Source organism: Giraffa tippelskirchi, chromosome 6 (assembly GCF_054371585.1).
Source record: "Giraffa tippelskirchi isolate mGirTip1 chromosome 6, T2T-mGirTip1v1.2.pri, whole genome shotgun sequence".
NCBI lineage: Eukaryota > Metazoa > Chordata > Mammalia > Artiodactyla > Giraffidae > Giraffa > Giraffa tippelskirchi.
This window is the reverse complement of record NC_137280.1, coordinates 70773641-70788267: the sequence shown is the minus strand read 5'-3', so window position 1 is coordinate 70788267 and position 14627 is coordinate 70773641.

Here is a 14627-nt window from a genome sequence, read left to right as displayed (position 1 = left end):
GATTTGTACAGTGTGTGAGGGATGGGAGCAATGGAGCACGGGGGTAGGGGTTGGAGTATGAGTGCGTGGGAGATATGGGGCCATGATGAACACGTGAGGGTCCCTCGTTTGGGAGATGTAAATGTGCATTTATTGTGCTTTTGTAGATGAGTGTATATGAGTGATGAGATTAATGTGGGAAAGTTCTGTGTATAATGCAAGTAAGTATGCTGGTGTGGTGTGTGTGTGTAAATCACATTTGTGATTTGGAGTGTGCATATGTGAACGCTTGTGTGAGGATGTGGACTCTGGGTTTGGAGCCACATAGGTGATCTCCATAGTGGGCAGGATATTTGTCATTTGTTCGTTGCATTGACTATGTGAACTGCAGATGCTCTGCACTGGTGCAGTGAGATGTGCTGGGTACATATTTCTATAGAAGTATTTGTGTGCATATGCATGTGTGTATGTGTTTATCCAGTAGTTATGTACGGATATGAGAGTTGGACCATAAAGAAGGCTGAGCGCCAAACTGTGGTGTTGGAGAAGACTCTTGAAAGTCCCCTGGACTGCAAGGAGATCAAATCAATCAATCTTAAAGGAATCAATCCTGAATATTCATTGGAAAGACTGATGTTGAAGTTGTAGCTCTAATACTTTGGTCACCTGATGCAAAGAGCCGACTCATTAGGAAAGACCCTGATGCTGGGAAAGAATTAAGGCAGGAGGAGAAGGGGATGACAGAAGATGAGATGGTTGGATGGCATCACCGACTCAATGGACATGAGTTTGGGCAAGCTCTGGGAGATGGTGAAGGACAGGAAAGCCTGGCATGCTGCAGTCCATGGGGTTGCAAAGAGTCAAACATGACTAAGTGACTGAACAACAAATTATGTGTTTATCAATACTTTATTTTAAGCTTTTAAATCTCATTTAAAAGAGAGAATGTACTGAAATGGAATGAAAATAAAATGCTTCCCTGGTCCCATTGATCCCAGGGCTCTTTCATGACCTGACTCTGAGACAGATCTTTGCAGGCTCTCAGACCCTCTTAGAGTTCTCCTCCACTCCTCCATGAAATCTTCAGCATAGCAAACGGTTTTCTGCTTTGGGTAACGTGTCTCCCAATTTTGCTTTCTCTTTAGCTTCTGAATGGATTGGATCCATCAATGAGAAAAAAAGTGTTTTTTCTGGTTGAATAACTTGTTGGCCCTGCTCCCCATTCTGTTGATGGTGTGGTGCAGGCCCTCAGCAGTGAAACCACTGGAGAAATAATAGCAATAAACTGTGAGCTCTGACTTCTGATTGTATTTTCCATATCCCATACTCAAGAATCTACTTCTAGGTACAGCAAACACCTTTGGGGGCTTTTGCTACATGGTATGTCTTCTGAGCATTCTGGGAACTCAATTGTAATCAAAACATGACCATCTGTCAAAAATTTTCATACTATGGGATGGGGAGGGAGGTGGGAGGGGGGTTTAGGATGGGGAACACATGTAAACCCATGGCTGATTCATGTCAATGTATGGCAAAAACTACTACAATATTGTAAAGTAATTAGCCCCCAACTAAAATAGATAAATTTATTAAAAAAAATTTCATACTAAATTAGAAACAAACAATAAAAGACTGACTTCAGTTTGGAGTGGGGGCCATGCAAGGCTGTGGATGGGACCCTGGGGTTGGCTAAGGTTGCTAGTTTGGGAAAAGCATGGGACCACTTCTCACGCTGCAGGGTGAGTGATATTGAGACAGTTTGGAATGTGGGACCCTTTGCAGCAGGGCTGCAATGCTTGCACCTGGACACACCTCTCCTCGAAAAACAAAATATTAATACAAAGAAACTGTATGAGACTAAAAATAACTGTGTGCATGTGCATTTGGAACAAATGCTGGACCCAAAAGATACAGAGACCAAAAGGAACAAAAACCCAACTGCCACTTCTGAGAAGGCTGGAGCAAAAGCAAGGGGTCAGGAGCAAAGGCAGAGTGCTGCACATGCCCCCTGCACTCAAGGCACCTGAGGGGCAATAAACCACCTAAGCCACTCCTCGGGTCCGACCCCTGGACACAATCCCACCCTCACCCCACATAAGGAATGAGCTCGCCCACCTCAGGGCTCCTGCAAGCAAAGCCTGTTGTTTGTTCTCACTCCCTCCTGCTGCAGCAGGGAACCCAATAAAGCCTTGCCTGAATTTTTATTGTCCAGCCTCTAGTCCATTTCTATTGACGGGAGAAGGCCAAGAACCCTGGTCAGTATCAGTATAGGTCATTCTACTGACAAGGAGAGAAGGGAATTCCAAAGAGAACAGCATGAGAGTAAGTGTCCCTCTAGTAACTGACAAACGCCTCAGAAAGGTGGGTGAGGACATGCTTTAGAACAGAGCAGAAACATCACTGAGACACTGGAGAACCTCGTTTATGTCATGAGAAGGGCTTGCATTCTATACACTGAAGGCAGTCATTGAGGAGATGGTGCAAAGAAATGGTATGAACAACTGTGATTCTAGCCCTTTTCTTTCCACCTCTGATTTCTTATGTCAGGAAGTATAAAAGGCATTCCCGTCTGAGGCAGAAATCGTCTGTTTCGCTGTCCTCTTCTGCCTTGTATGTCCAAATGAGCTGAATAAATTCCCCAATGTCATCTGTCTTTGTATCATTTGCTTTTGCAGATAAACCAGCTCTAATCAATAACCAAATACTTTATTTGATTTTATATTTTAGAACATTAAACAAACAGTGTCTGAGAACATTTGTGTCAAAGGCAATCTAAATAGAGCTAGAAAGTTGCTGCTGTTGCTGGGGAGTCATTTTTAACTTTTGGCCAGCACTTAACTTCCTGTGTAAAAATGTGTAGGGGATAAAATGTGCTTTTTAATAATAGAATGAAAAAAAGGTACTTCTGATTGAATAAAATACATATATAATCATGGTATAAACTGGCAGTGTGGGCATATTTTTTTTCTGGGGTTCATCTCAAATTTGGAGGATGGAAGAGAGGAAATCTAAGAATGGCCCATGGATGAGGAACACCATCATTGCAATGTGTGACAACAGATAAGGCAGAAAGGACTCCAAGTGTGAATACCCCTTCCTGATCACTCTCAGCATCTCTTTATTTGAGGAACTCTGAGTCTGGAGGCAAGAGACCAATCTCTGCCCCGATCTTTCTGTGGAGACTTTAGAGCACTGGCTGTCAAACTTTAATGTGATGACAATCACCTGTAGGGCAGCTGACACCCCCAGATTGCTGGGCCCTACCCCAGAATTTCAGATGTGTTATGTCTGGGGCAGAGACTGAGACTCTGCATCTCTACCAAGTGTCCAGGTGATGCTGATGTTGGTGATGCTGCTACTTGCTGGACCACACTTGGAGAACCACTGCCTTATGGGGTCATCATCTCTCTAGGCCCCTTACAATGGATATCTCAGAGTGAGAGAGAAATTTAAAACCACACTTTCAAAAGTTCTTACAATGTAAATAGGCATTCAGCCATTGCGACCTGAAATTACACAGCATGAATTCAAACAAGTCATACACACTTCACGACTGCCCTAGTGACCTGTGATCAAAGGAAACAGGCTACGTCCTAAAGAGCTTTCTATTACTTTATTTTATATTGAATTCAGCCTAAAATCCATGAGCTATATCTCAATAGCGAAAGGCATTTGGATTCACAATAATATTTAGAAAGGAGTTTTACTTTGTATAAGACCATATTCAATTCCTGTATCACTGACATATTTTAAGAATTAGTGAAAAATGTATATTTACCTAGGTGGTTATTTCTGTCAAGGTTTACCACATATAATTAACATTTCCATTATTTAATATTTGCACTTTTCAAAGAGAGTTGCATTTGAGATTAAACTAATATTATTTTTCAATTATAAATCTCTAGAATGTGATGTAGACAGAGCTAATATATTAAAAGACTAAGAATAATGAAGTAGCTCCTTCTAAAAGAGAGAGAAATAATATAGAGCTCAATGATGATTGTGATCAGATGGCTTTCTCTGGTAATTAATCACTAACACATTGTAGAAATAGACAAGCAAAGCTTGACACAAAAGAGGTGACCTAGACTTATTTACAATGACTGTTGCCAGGTTCCAAGGTTGGATTCTGTGCTTTCCAGGCTAATTCAGTCACTTTCCTGTGACTTGGGGCCTTATATTTTGGTAATATCTTTTTTTACTTTACAATATTGTATTGGTTTTGCCATACATTGACATGAATCCACCATGGGTGTACATGTGTTCCCCATCCAGAACCCCCCTCCCACCTTCCTCCCCATCCCATCCCTCCGGGTAATATCTATTTTTAAGAGGCTTCCCTGGTAGCTCAGAGGTAAAGAATCTGCCTCCAGTGCAGGAGACCTAGGTTTGATCCCTGGGTCAGGAAAATCCCCTGGAGGAGGGCATGCTAACCCACTCCAGTATTCTTGCGTGGAGAATCCCAAGGACAGAGGAGCCTGGCAGGCTACAGTCCATAGCATTGCAAAAAGTCAGACATGACTTAGTGACTAAACAACGACAAAAAAAGTTTTAAATGTTCATGCTATTAGACACAAAATTTTCACTCCATTCAATCTGTTGACAGACACCTATTTCAAAAATGCAAGTACAAAAAAAATATGGTGACCTTGTTTGTAAAAGGAAAAATAGATGTGACAGAAATGTTCTGCAGTAAGGGACTGAAAAAAATTAGTCATAGTTCATGTACACAGTGGAGAACTGTGAGTGCTTAGAAAGTATAAATCTGTCTCTTTGGGGTGCTACAGAACCATCCTTGAGATAAAGGAGAGAGAAAATGCTATGGCAAAGTGCACACTACATGCAGAGGAGGAGGGTATGTGAAATAGCTACACCTACACCCACACTTAAACCTACACCTCCAGCTATGGCTGCATCTGTATGTACCGTTTAACCTTCAATTACAGCTATATTTTTAGTTTTACCTCATCTACAGATGCATCCATATCTACATATACAATTATATCTACATTGACACCTACGTCTCCCACTTACATCTGTATGTGCCTCCACATCTACACCCACATCGGTAATATCTCACCAACATCTACACCTCCATCTGTTGATCACCTACAACTATTACTTATGTCTGCAACTACATCTACATCCGTATCTACATGTGCATCTATATCTCATCCACATTTACCTCTAAACCTCTGCCTGGACCTGGACCTGCCTGCAGACTGTCGTTTCAGTCATATCCAACTCTTTGCAGTGCTATGGATTGTAACTCACCAGGATCCTCTGTCCATGGGATTCTCCAGGCAATAATACTGGAGTGGGTTGCCATGCCTCCTCCAGGGGATCTTCCTGATCCAGGAATTGAACCTGTGTCTCCTGTGTCTCCTGCATTCGCAGGCAGGTTCTTTACCACTAGTGCCACCTGGAAGGCCCTCCTGTATCTGCACCTATACCTATATCTACATCTCATCTACATCCACGCATGTCTCTTGTTGTATATGATTTTAAATCTTTGGAAAAGTACATGAACGATTGCTAATAGTGATTGATTTAGATGTGAAACAGGAGTATGGGTTAAGACAAGATCAGAAAGAATGTTTTGTTCACTATTTTGTACAGCTTAAAGGGCTAGCTAAGTACTCATCTCAGTTTTTCACTATTTTCTTGGGCTCCAAAATCACTGTGGATGGTGACTGCAGCCATGAAAGTAAAAGATGCTTGTTCCTTGGAAGAAAAGCTATGACAAACCTAGACAGCGTATTAAAAACAGAGACATCACTTTGCCGACAAAGGGACATGTAGTCAAAGCTATGGTTTTTCCAGTAGTCATGTATGGATATGAGAGTTGGACCATAAACAAAGCTGAGTGCCGAAGAATTGATGCTTTCAAATGGTGGTGTTGGAGAAGACTCTTGAGAGTTCTTTGGACTGCAAGAATATCTAACCAGTCAATCCTAAAGGAAATCAACACTTAATATTCATTGGAAGGACTAATGCTGAAGCTGAAGCTTCAATAATTTGGTCACCTGATGAGAAGAGCCAACTCATTGGAAAAGATCCTGATTCTGGGAAACATTGAAGGCAGGAGGAGAAAGGGATGACAGAGAATGAGAAAATTAAATGGCATCACAATTCAATGGATATGAGTTTGAAAAAGCTTCAGGAGATGGTGAAGGACAGGGAAGCCTGGCATGCTGCAGTCCATGGGGTCACAAAGAGTCAGACGTGATTGAGCGACTGAACTGAAATGAACAGGTACATAGACTCTGAAAGAGAGTGCAAGATGTAGTCATCCTATAAAATAGGAAGGAAATCCAAAAAAGAGGGGATGCATGTGTATGTATAGCTAAATCATGTTGCTGTACAATAGAAACTAACGGATCAAACAGAGTAGGACAAAGAGCTGGGCAAAGAGTCAGATACAACATAACAACTGAACAACAAGAAACTAACACGACATTGTAAAGCAACTGAACTGCAATCAAATTAATCAAAAAATGCAATCTTGATTTAAACACAAGTCCTTCTCCCACATGTTTTGTGGTTTCCATGTCTTCCTTCCATGTCAACCGTAGGATGGATTTGACCTTGAAATTCTCTATGGATTCCTGGGTCCCTAAAGGCCTCCATGTGGATTTTACTTCTGCTGTTTAATTTTCCAGCCCAAGCTTGTTTCGACAATCCTGACTCAATTTTCAGGACCGATATTACAAAGACAAGGAGACCAGGTTCAGAGAAAGCAAATAACGCTCAGGATTCAGCACCAGACACTGAGAGAGCTGGAACTGGAATCAATTCATCAGGGATACAAACCCTGTTCTCTTTCCCATTCATGAAGCTCCACTTTCAGTGTGTTCCTGGATGGATCTCGAAACTTAGAACTCATCATGATCTCAGGAGCAGATGATTAGCAATATTCAAATGAAAATCTTGCTGGTGTTACATGTGTGGTCTTAATGATAGACTTTCCCTTCATCACCTCACTGCCACGTAAGCCTCCTACTGGTCCTTCCATCTCTCTCTCTTTCCAAGTTTGTTCTTTCTCCCCCCATCTTCTGTCTGGTGTCAGACTAAAGTGCACACCTATGCATTTTTCATCAATCTGACAAGTTTCTTAAACATTTGGTATAAATAAATCACCACCATATAATTCATTATGAATAGCATCAAGCCAGGGTATGATTTTGCTACAAAAGAGTCAGCATGTTTTACAACTTTCAATAGGAGAATTTTCTCTCTCTCTCTTTTTTTCTGAAAGCAATTTTAACATGTTCCTCATATACGTATATGTTAATGTCATCATTCTCTATGCTCTTCAGCCATTCGTCTCAGCTGCCTCCATTCAGCTCTGTCATACATGAGGGTAATTGATCATCTCGGTTCTCATTCTCAAGAGAAATGAGAAAGAATGAATCCATATGGTGGTCATACAAATAGACACCCGAGGTGAGGCATGGTTCATGCTGGCAGGTGGGTCGGAGTTCTCCTTTCTTTATATGATCTCCTCCTGCAACTTACAGGGAAATGACCAGCTGTTTTAAAATGCTCAGGATAATAGTGGAAATACATGATAGCTGGTGCTGCTACTGCTCCAGGCTCTGTGCTTGCCACACTCTCCAGTGCTTTTTTTGAATCTACTTCAATCCTCAGACCCACTCTATGAGATAACTTTGCTTCTCATTTTCTAAGAAAACTGAGCTTCAAATGCTGGAAATCACTGCTTCAATGCCACACACTGTTAAGAGGCACTCAAATCCAAAACCACCTACTGCTAAAATTTGATTGGTATTTATCTCTGTGTCACCCACAAATGTGGGGGTGAATCTATCTCTGTGTCACCCACAAATGTGAGAGTGAATCTATATCTGTGTCACCCACAAATGTAGGGGTGAATCTAAATAGAATGAAATGCAATGAATGCAGATTTTTTTTTTTTTAACTTGCTTATGAAACACTCACGCTTGTACATCTTGCCTGGATTTCTGCTGTGATGCAATTACCTTCGTGAGCATTTTCCAAGTTGGCAATTTCTCCTCTCTTAGCCCTTTTGAGGAACTCAACCCTTATAGTTGAACTGTATTAATATGTTTAATTAACATTAAGCAGCACCTGCTCAGTAGTTAGTGTTTGACCTGAGAAAACTTGCTTTCCCAGTGTCACAAAATTTCAGTACTTGTGAGGGTCTGACCCAATTTATGCTGCTTGACTATGCATGATGTCTTAGTGTCTGGTGACTCCGGACGCTGCGGTCTGTGTCCAGTGATGGTTGCATGTCTCCCAAGCCTGCCCTTTCAGGATCGGTGGGTCTGTGAGTGTTCAGGGCTGGATTAGGCAGCGAGTGGCAGTTCTCACTCTAAGACCTTTGGTGTGAAGTTCACATGCCTCACCCACACCTGTTTCTGCTCTTGATCCCTTTACCTGCTCATCACCAGACTGTCCACTCAGTGTTCTGTGGAGGCATCTCTGTTCCTCAAGCTGTTTCTCCCTAACTGGTCTATGGATTCTTTCCCAGAGGCATCCTCAGCAACACGTGGCAGGGGCCCTGCTATCAGGAATTGTCTGCAGCGTCTGACCAGGGCAAAGCCCAGACCAGGGTAACAGCCGGACGGACCAGAGCAGGTGACGCTGGGAGACTTCAGGTGGAGCAAAAGGGACTTTCCTGGAGGCCCAGTGGCTAAGATTCCATGCTCCCAATCCAGGGGGCCCGGGCTCGATCCCTGGACAGGGAACTAGTTGCCACATGCCGCAACTAAAGATCCCACGTGCTGTAATGAAGATGGTGGGTCCCTCATGACACAACTAAGACCTGGCATAGCCAAATAAATGCTATTTTTTAAAAAAATAGATGGAGAAGTGAGCACTTTAGCAAGATCAGCTGACCAGAGGTGGGTGACTCAGAGATGTGGACATAGGAAGGTGAGTCCAAAAGGCAGATTCTAAACTGGGAGCTGTCGTGTTTGCTCTTATCCCACTGGCTGAAATTTGTGTGACCAAGCTCAGTAGCAGTGTGGTAGGAACCACCCCAGGATGTGGACACAAAAAGGCGTGAACAAGTCAGGGTTCATCAATAGAATAGTCCATCGGAGTGAATTCAGAAGTGGCTTCACTGTCTCAGATAGCAGGTCTTAGGAGTAGGCAGAAACTCTAAAAGCCAGAGAATGCATGAGAAAGGCCTAGAAGAGGCTAAGTGGCAGGCAGTGCAAGCCAGAGCAAAAGTCCTCAGGGCACAGCCTGGGAGTCTGGAGCTGGAAAGAATCACAGACAACCGCCCGTATGGACAAAAAGGTATTCAGGATCCCAGCCAGGGAATCAAGCCATGCCTCAGCGAGAGACGAAAGAAGAGGCTGGCTTCGCTGTAACACCAGTTAGGTAATTAACGCTGACAGGAAGGAGGGAGGGTCTGAGCACAGCTATGATCTATTCCTGAATGTGTTCACAGGAATTATTAAAATGATTCCCACTGAAATGCCTGGAAAAGGAAGCAGCTGGTTCTGCCCCTGACACTTTCCAAAACTGTAAAACACCAAAGAAGCAAATGACTTCATCTCTGAGAATGTCTCTGATAAATAAATAACAGAGATGCTATATGGTCAGGAGTAATCATCGAAGAACTATAAATCCAATCCATCTTCACTCATTTAAAATGATTACTGGGGTGGGGGGTAAGTGGGATGAACTGGGAGATTTAGATTGACACATACACACTCGTGTTTGCGTCAATCGCTCATTTATGTCCAACTCTTTGTAACCCTGTAGACTGTAGCCCACCAAGCTCTGCTGTCCATGGAGTTTTCCAGGCAAGAATACTGGTGTGAGTTGCCATTTCCTACTCCAGGGGATCTTCCCAACCCAGGGATCGAAACTGCATATCTTTTTTTTTCTTTTTTTAAATTAGTTTATTTATCTATTTTTTAACTTTAAAATATTGCATTGGTTTTGCCATACATTGACACGAATCCACCATGGGTATATATGTGTTCGCCTTCCAGAACCCCCCTCCTATCTCCCTCCCCATCCCATCCCTCCGGGTCATCCCGGTGCACCAGCCCTAAGCACCCTGTATCATGCATATCTTGCATCTCCTACACTGGCAGGCAGATTCTTTACCACTGTGCCACCTGAAGCGGGTTACACTACTATGTACAAAATACATAACTAATGAGAACCTTTAAAAAAGATTTCTAATCTTATGAATTTTATAAAGATATTTAATTGACTCAATTTGCATTGATCCCACCTATTCAGGCTAATTTCATATTAGACTTGTTATACTGCCCAAAATATTAGCAAGTTTTGTATATAGATATTTGTGTGATTATTGACTTCACACTATCAGCCTACAGTACCATAAAACAGATTTTAAAAATTAATAGAGGTAGAAAAAAATAAAATAAAATGATTACTGAGCACCTACTGTATATCAGACACTATAAATGTGTGATGCCTGCTATCCTGGAGAATCTTCACTTCTAGGAGGGTTCTCTACTCCTTCTATAATTCTCTTATTGTAGCGCAGTTCATTCTTCTGCCCCAACATTACTGACACAGCCCCTCCCCTCCCCTGAGAATCACTTTCTACTTAGGAAACAAAATATGGGAAGAACTTTTTCTTGTATGTTCCTCTGAGTGAGATTCATTCACATTTCTATGTAAACACCAGAGCATCATCTTCAATTTAAATGCCTCTACACTAATTTAGCTTTTTTTATTGAGATATATTTGATTTCCAATATTATATTAGTTTCAGGTGTATAATACAGTGATTCAATATTTTTATAAATTATACTACATTTAAAGTTATTATAAAATAAAAGCTCTGTCTCCCTGTGATATATGCTGTATCATTGTAGCTTACTTATTTTTTATCTAGTGGTTTGTGTCTCTTAATCCCCTGCCTCTATCTTGCCCCTTCCACCTTCCCTCTCCCCACTGGTAACTACTAGTTTGTTCTCATATCTGTGAGTCTGTTTTGTTATATTCATTCATTTGTTTTATTTTTTAGATTCTGCATATAAGTGATAACATAGAGGATTTGTATTTCTCCGTCTGACTTATCTCACTAAGCATTATACCCTCCAGGTTCATCTACATTGTTGCAAATGGCAGAATGGCATTCTTTTTATGGCTGAATGATACTCCACTGGATACTGCACTAATTTAGTTTTTATAGAAAAAGTCAGCTCCGGAAATCCTCAGTGTAGACCCAGCTCAGAAGCTTATCATCAGGAAAATGGACAGGCTGAAATCAGCTAAGTCTTTAGCAATAAGCCTTTAATAACATCAAACTGATTGATAGTAGTGATATTTAGGGAAGAAATGGGCTTCCCTTGTGGCTCACCTGCAATGCAGGAGACCTGGGTTCGATCCCTGGGTTGGGAAGAACCCCAGGAAGAGGGAAAGGCTACCACTCCAGTATTCTGACCTGGAGAATTCTACAGACGGTATAGTCCTTGGGGTCACAAAGAGTTGGACACTGCTGAGAGACTTTCACTCACTTTGGTGTTTGTCTAAATCTTACTCTTCCTTGGCTCATTGTTTAAACAAAATTAATGCTTATAGATTATGAACAACTTACGCAGAAATTAAAATACTTATGTTTTATAGAAAAATCAATAACTGCTTGCATTCGTTTTTTTTTTTCAACAGATTCGGTTACTTACACTAAAAGAAATTTCATTTATAAGCCCTAAGATGCAAAACTTAAACCAGAAAAGTAAGCCAGGGAGGCTTGAAGGCTAGCACAAAATCTTAAGAATTCCTTCAGGGAGATCTCACAGTTTCACATAGTCCATCAGGATCATAATTACATTGATCTAGATGTTTCTTCAAAACTGTTTTTGTTTTTTGGTTTTTCAATTTACCAATGAAGGTAGTTTCTCATTTCTCGAATACTCTCATGTAGAGTAGGCTATATACCCTTGTTATATGTCTCCCCTTTTCCCTATCAGAGAACATAATCACCGTGTTTTTGTAAATGACTGTTATTGTTTGTTTGTCTGTTTCTGTTTTGCCCACACACATTCCAAACTGAGCTCCTTGAGGTTAGCCATGATATGTAGCCATTTTATATTACGGTTTTCAAATCATAATCCCCATCAGAGACCTGGCACATATGGTTCCTTAGTAAATGTTCTCAGAAAGACAGTTGCAGGACAAGTCCAGGGAGTAGGTGTGTTTGGATGCTTTCCATAAACTAAAGTTATAGGGTGAGTTTTCTAAGACTGACTATGCTGTTGTTGTTTAGTTGCTAAGTCATGTCCGACTCTTTGCAACCCCATGGACTGTAGCCCAGCAGGCTCCTCTCTCCATGGGATTTCCCAGGCAAGAATACTGAAGTGGGTTACCATTTCCTTCTCTAGGCTGACTATAGGAATGCCTAAATAAAAAGGGTGAAACAAACACATAACCCTGGCACGTGAATACTATTTTCTTTTCTAAATCAGGTTTTATTTAAAATAAAAAATGGGACAGCTAACTCTCCTCTCTGAGAAGAGCTTGGGGATGGAGAACACAGCTGTATCACCTGCTGAGCTCTGTTTCAGCACATCTCCATTGCCTCCCGTGACCTCCAGGGCAGAGATGGGACAGAAGGATGTTACAGGGAGAGGTGTGGGGAGGGGGGTGAGGGATGGGGGCAGATCAGGTAATTTAGGAATACTCTCAGACCTGCAGCATTGGAAGTGTTTAATATTATTTAAATATGAATCTGATCATATCCATGTACATACACAACCCCTGTCATATTTAACACCTATTAATCTCCCCCACAGAAGTTCTGCATGCTTGGGGAAATAGTACTTACTTTCTGCCTCTGCCATCAATCACTATGTTTAAAAATCTTTCTATCCTTCCCTCTCTGGAAAGTGTTGCTTTATCTCATCTTCATTTTCAGAAATTGAAAATCACACTTAAGTCCTGACTTTCCCAAGAGGCTTGTATGGTTGGCATTGGAAGCTGAGTGGTACCTTTATCAGAAGGAGGTGTCAACTGTGTGTCTACAAATCACATCCAGACAAAGTCTGCTTCCAAAAGCCGCCACTGCTTTTGGCAGACAGCACAACTCAAACATGACTGCTAATTCTGAAAATAGCACCTTCGTGCCTGGTGACAGTAGGGAGGTGGAGACACTGCAAGTATAAAATACACCACCAGCATCTACCAGAGTAATATCTTCTCCAGCTTAACCTGGAAGCTTCCTACTAAGACTGGTGGCTTATTTAGGGATGGGGGTTAACCCCTCATCCCAATGAATATGTCTTTGTTGTTGTTTAGTTGTAAAGTCATTTGATTTAATCTTCAGGGGCTAAGATTGTCATCCTCACTGTACAGATACGTCAGGGTCAGCCAGAGACCCTCCCATCTCAGTCTGGCCACTTCCTAGCTGTGTGGCCTTAGGGTCCTTTACCTCCCAGGTTAGAATATGCACAGCAAGGAGTTTCCATCACTGTCACTATGAGCTAAACGCGGGGCATAGGGTGGAGGTGACGTAACAACATGGCGTGTGTTCAATCTCTTGGTCACGTCCGACTCTTTGGGACCCCATGGGCTGTAGCCCACGAGGCTCCTCTATCCATGGGATTTCCCAGGCAAGAATACTAGAGTGGGTAGCCATTGCCTCCTCCAGGGGATCTTTCCCACCCAGAGATCAAACCCACGTCTCCTTCATTGGCAGGTAAATTCTTTACCACTTTTCACTAGAAAAGCCCAAATACACATTTAGTTTGACTAAAACGGCTTTTTCCTGAGGGCTCAAGCTGTAGCTTTGGGATTTGAAATAGGATCTTTTTACAGAAGCCATGAATATTTTCCCGTGAAAAGCTTACCATACAGCTTAGCAGAACAAACAACGTTAAACACACTGAGAGTTAGTTTATTTATTGAAAAGAATTAAACAGATCTAGTCTTAACTCTAGACTCTGTTATTTAATATTTGTAGCACACTGAACATGCCTCCCTTCTCTCAATAGAACTGGATTAATAAGATATATCTCAGGGTTTTGCTGAGAGGATGTAGTAACACGAGGAGTGTACAGCTCCTGACCTTGCATACTGCACAATACACGACAGATCTATTTGTCTAATCCCCTGACACCCAAGAAAAATGAGGGCGGACTATAGTAAACGGTACAATGAGAGATAGGTGAACGGACAGAAAACACAATAGCAGTGCAATGAGAAGAAAGAGAGCGTGCTCATTAGGAATACAGATGTTCTCTAATGAAGTGCCCAATCAAGGCGTCCGGGAGCCAGACGGAAGACACTCAGGATAGTGTCTTTAGGCCAAAACATCTAGGAGTCAACTCCAAGCTCACATGATCCTGGACCACCACCATCCTGACCACCATAATCTTCATCATTATGCTCAGATCTCAAGGTGCTTAACAATTTACAAAATCCTGGGACTTCCCTGGTGGTCCAGAAGTTAAGACTTCACCTTCCAATGCAGAGGGTGCGGGTTCGACCCCTGGTCGGGGAGCGAGGATTGTGGCCAAAGGACCAAAAAGTAAAACAGAAGCAATATGGTAACAAAAATCAATAAAGGCTTTAAAAATTTTTTTTACAAAGTTCCTTTTCCCACTGGATTGTCACAAGAGTCCTGAGATTTAATTGGGGTTCTGTATTATCTTTCACCTGCAGAGTGAAAATGT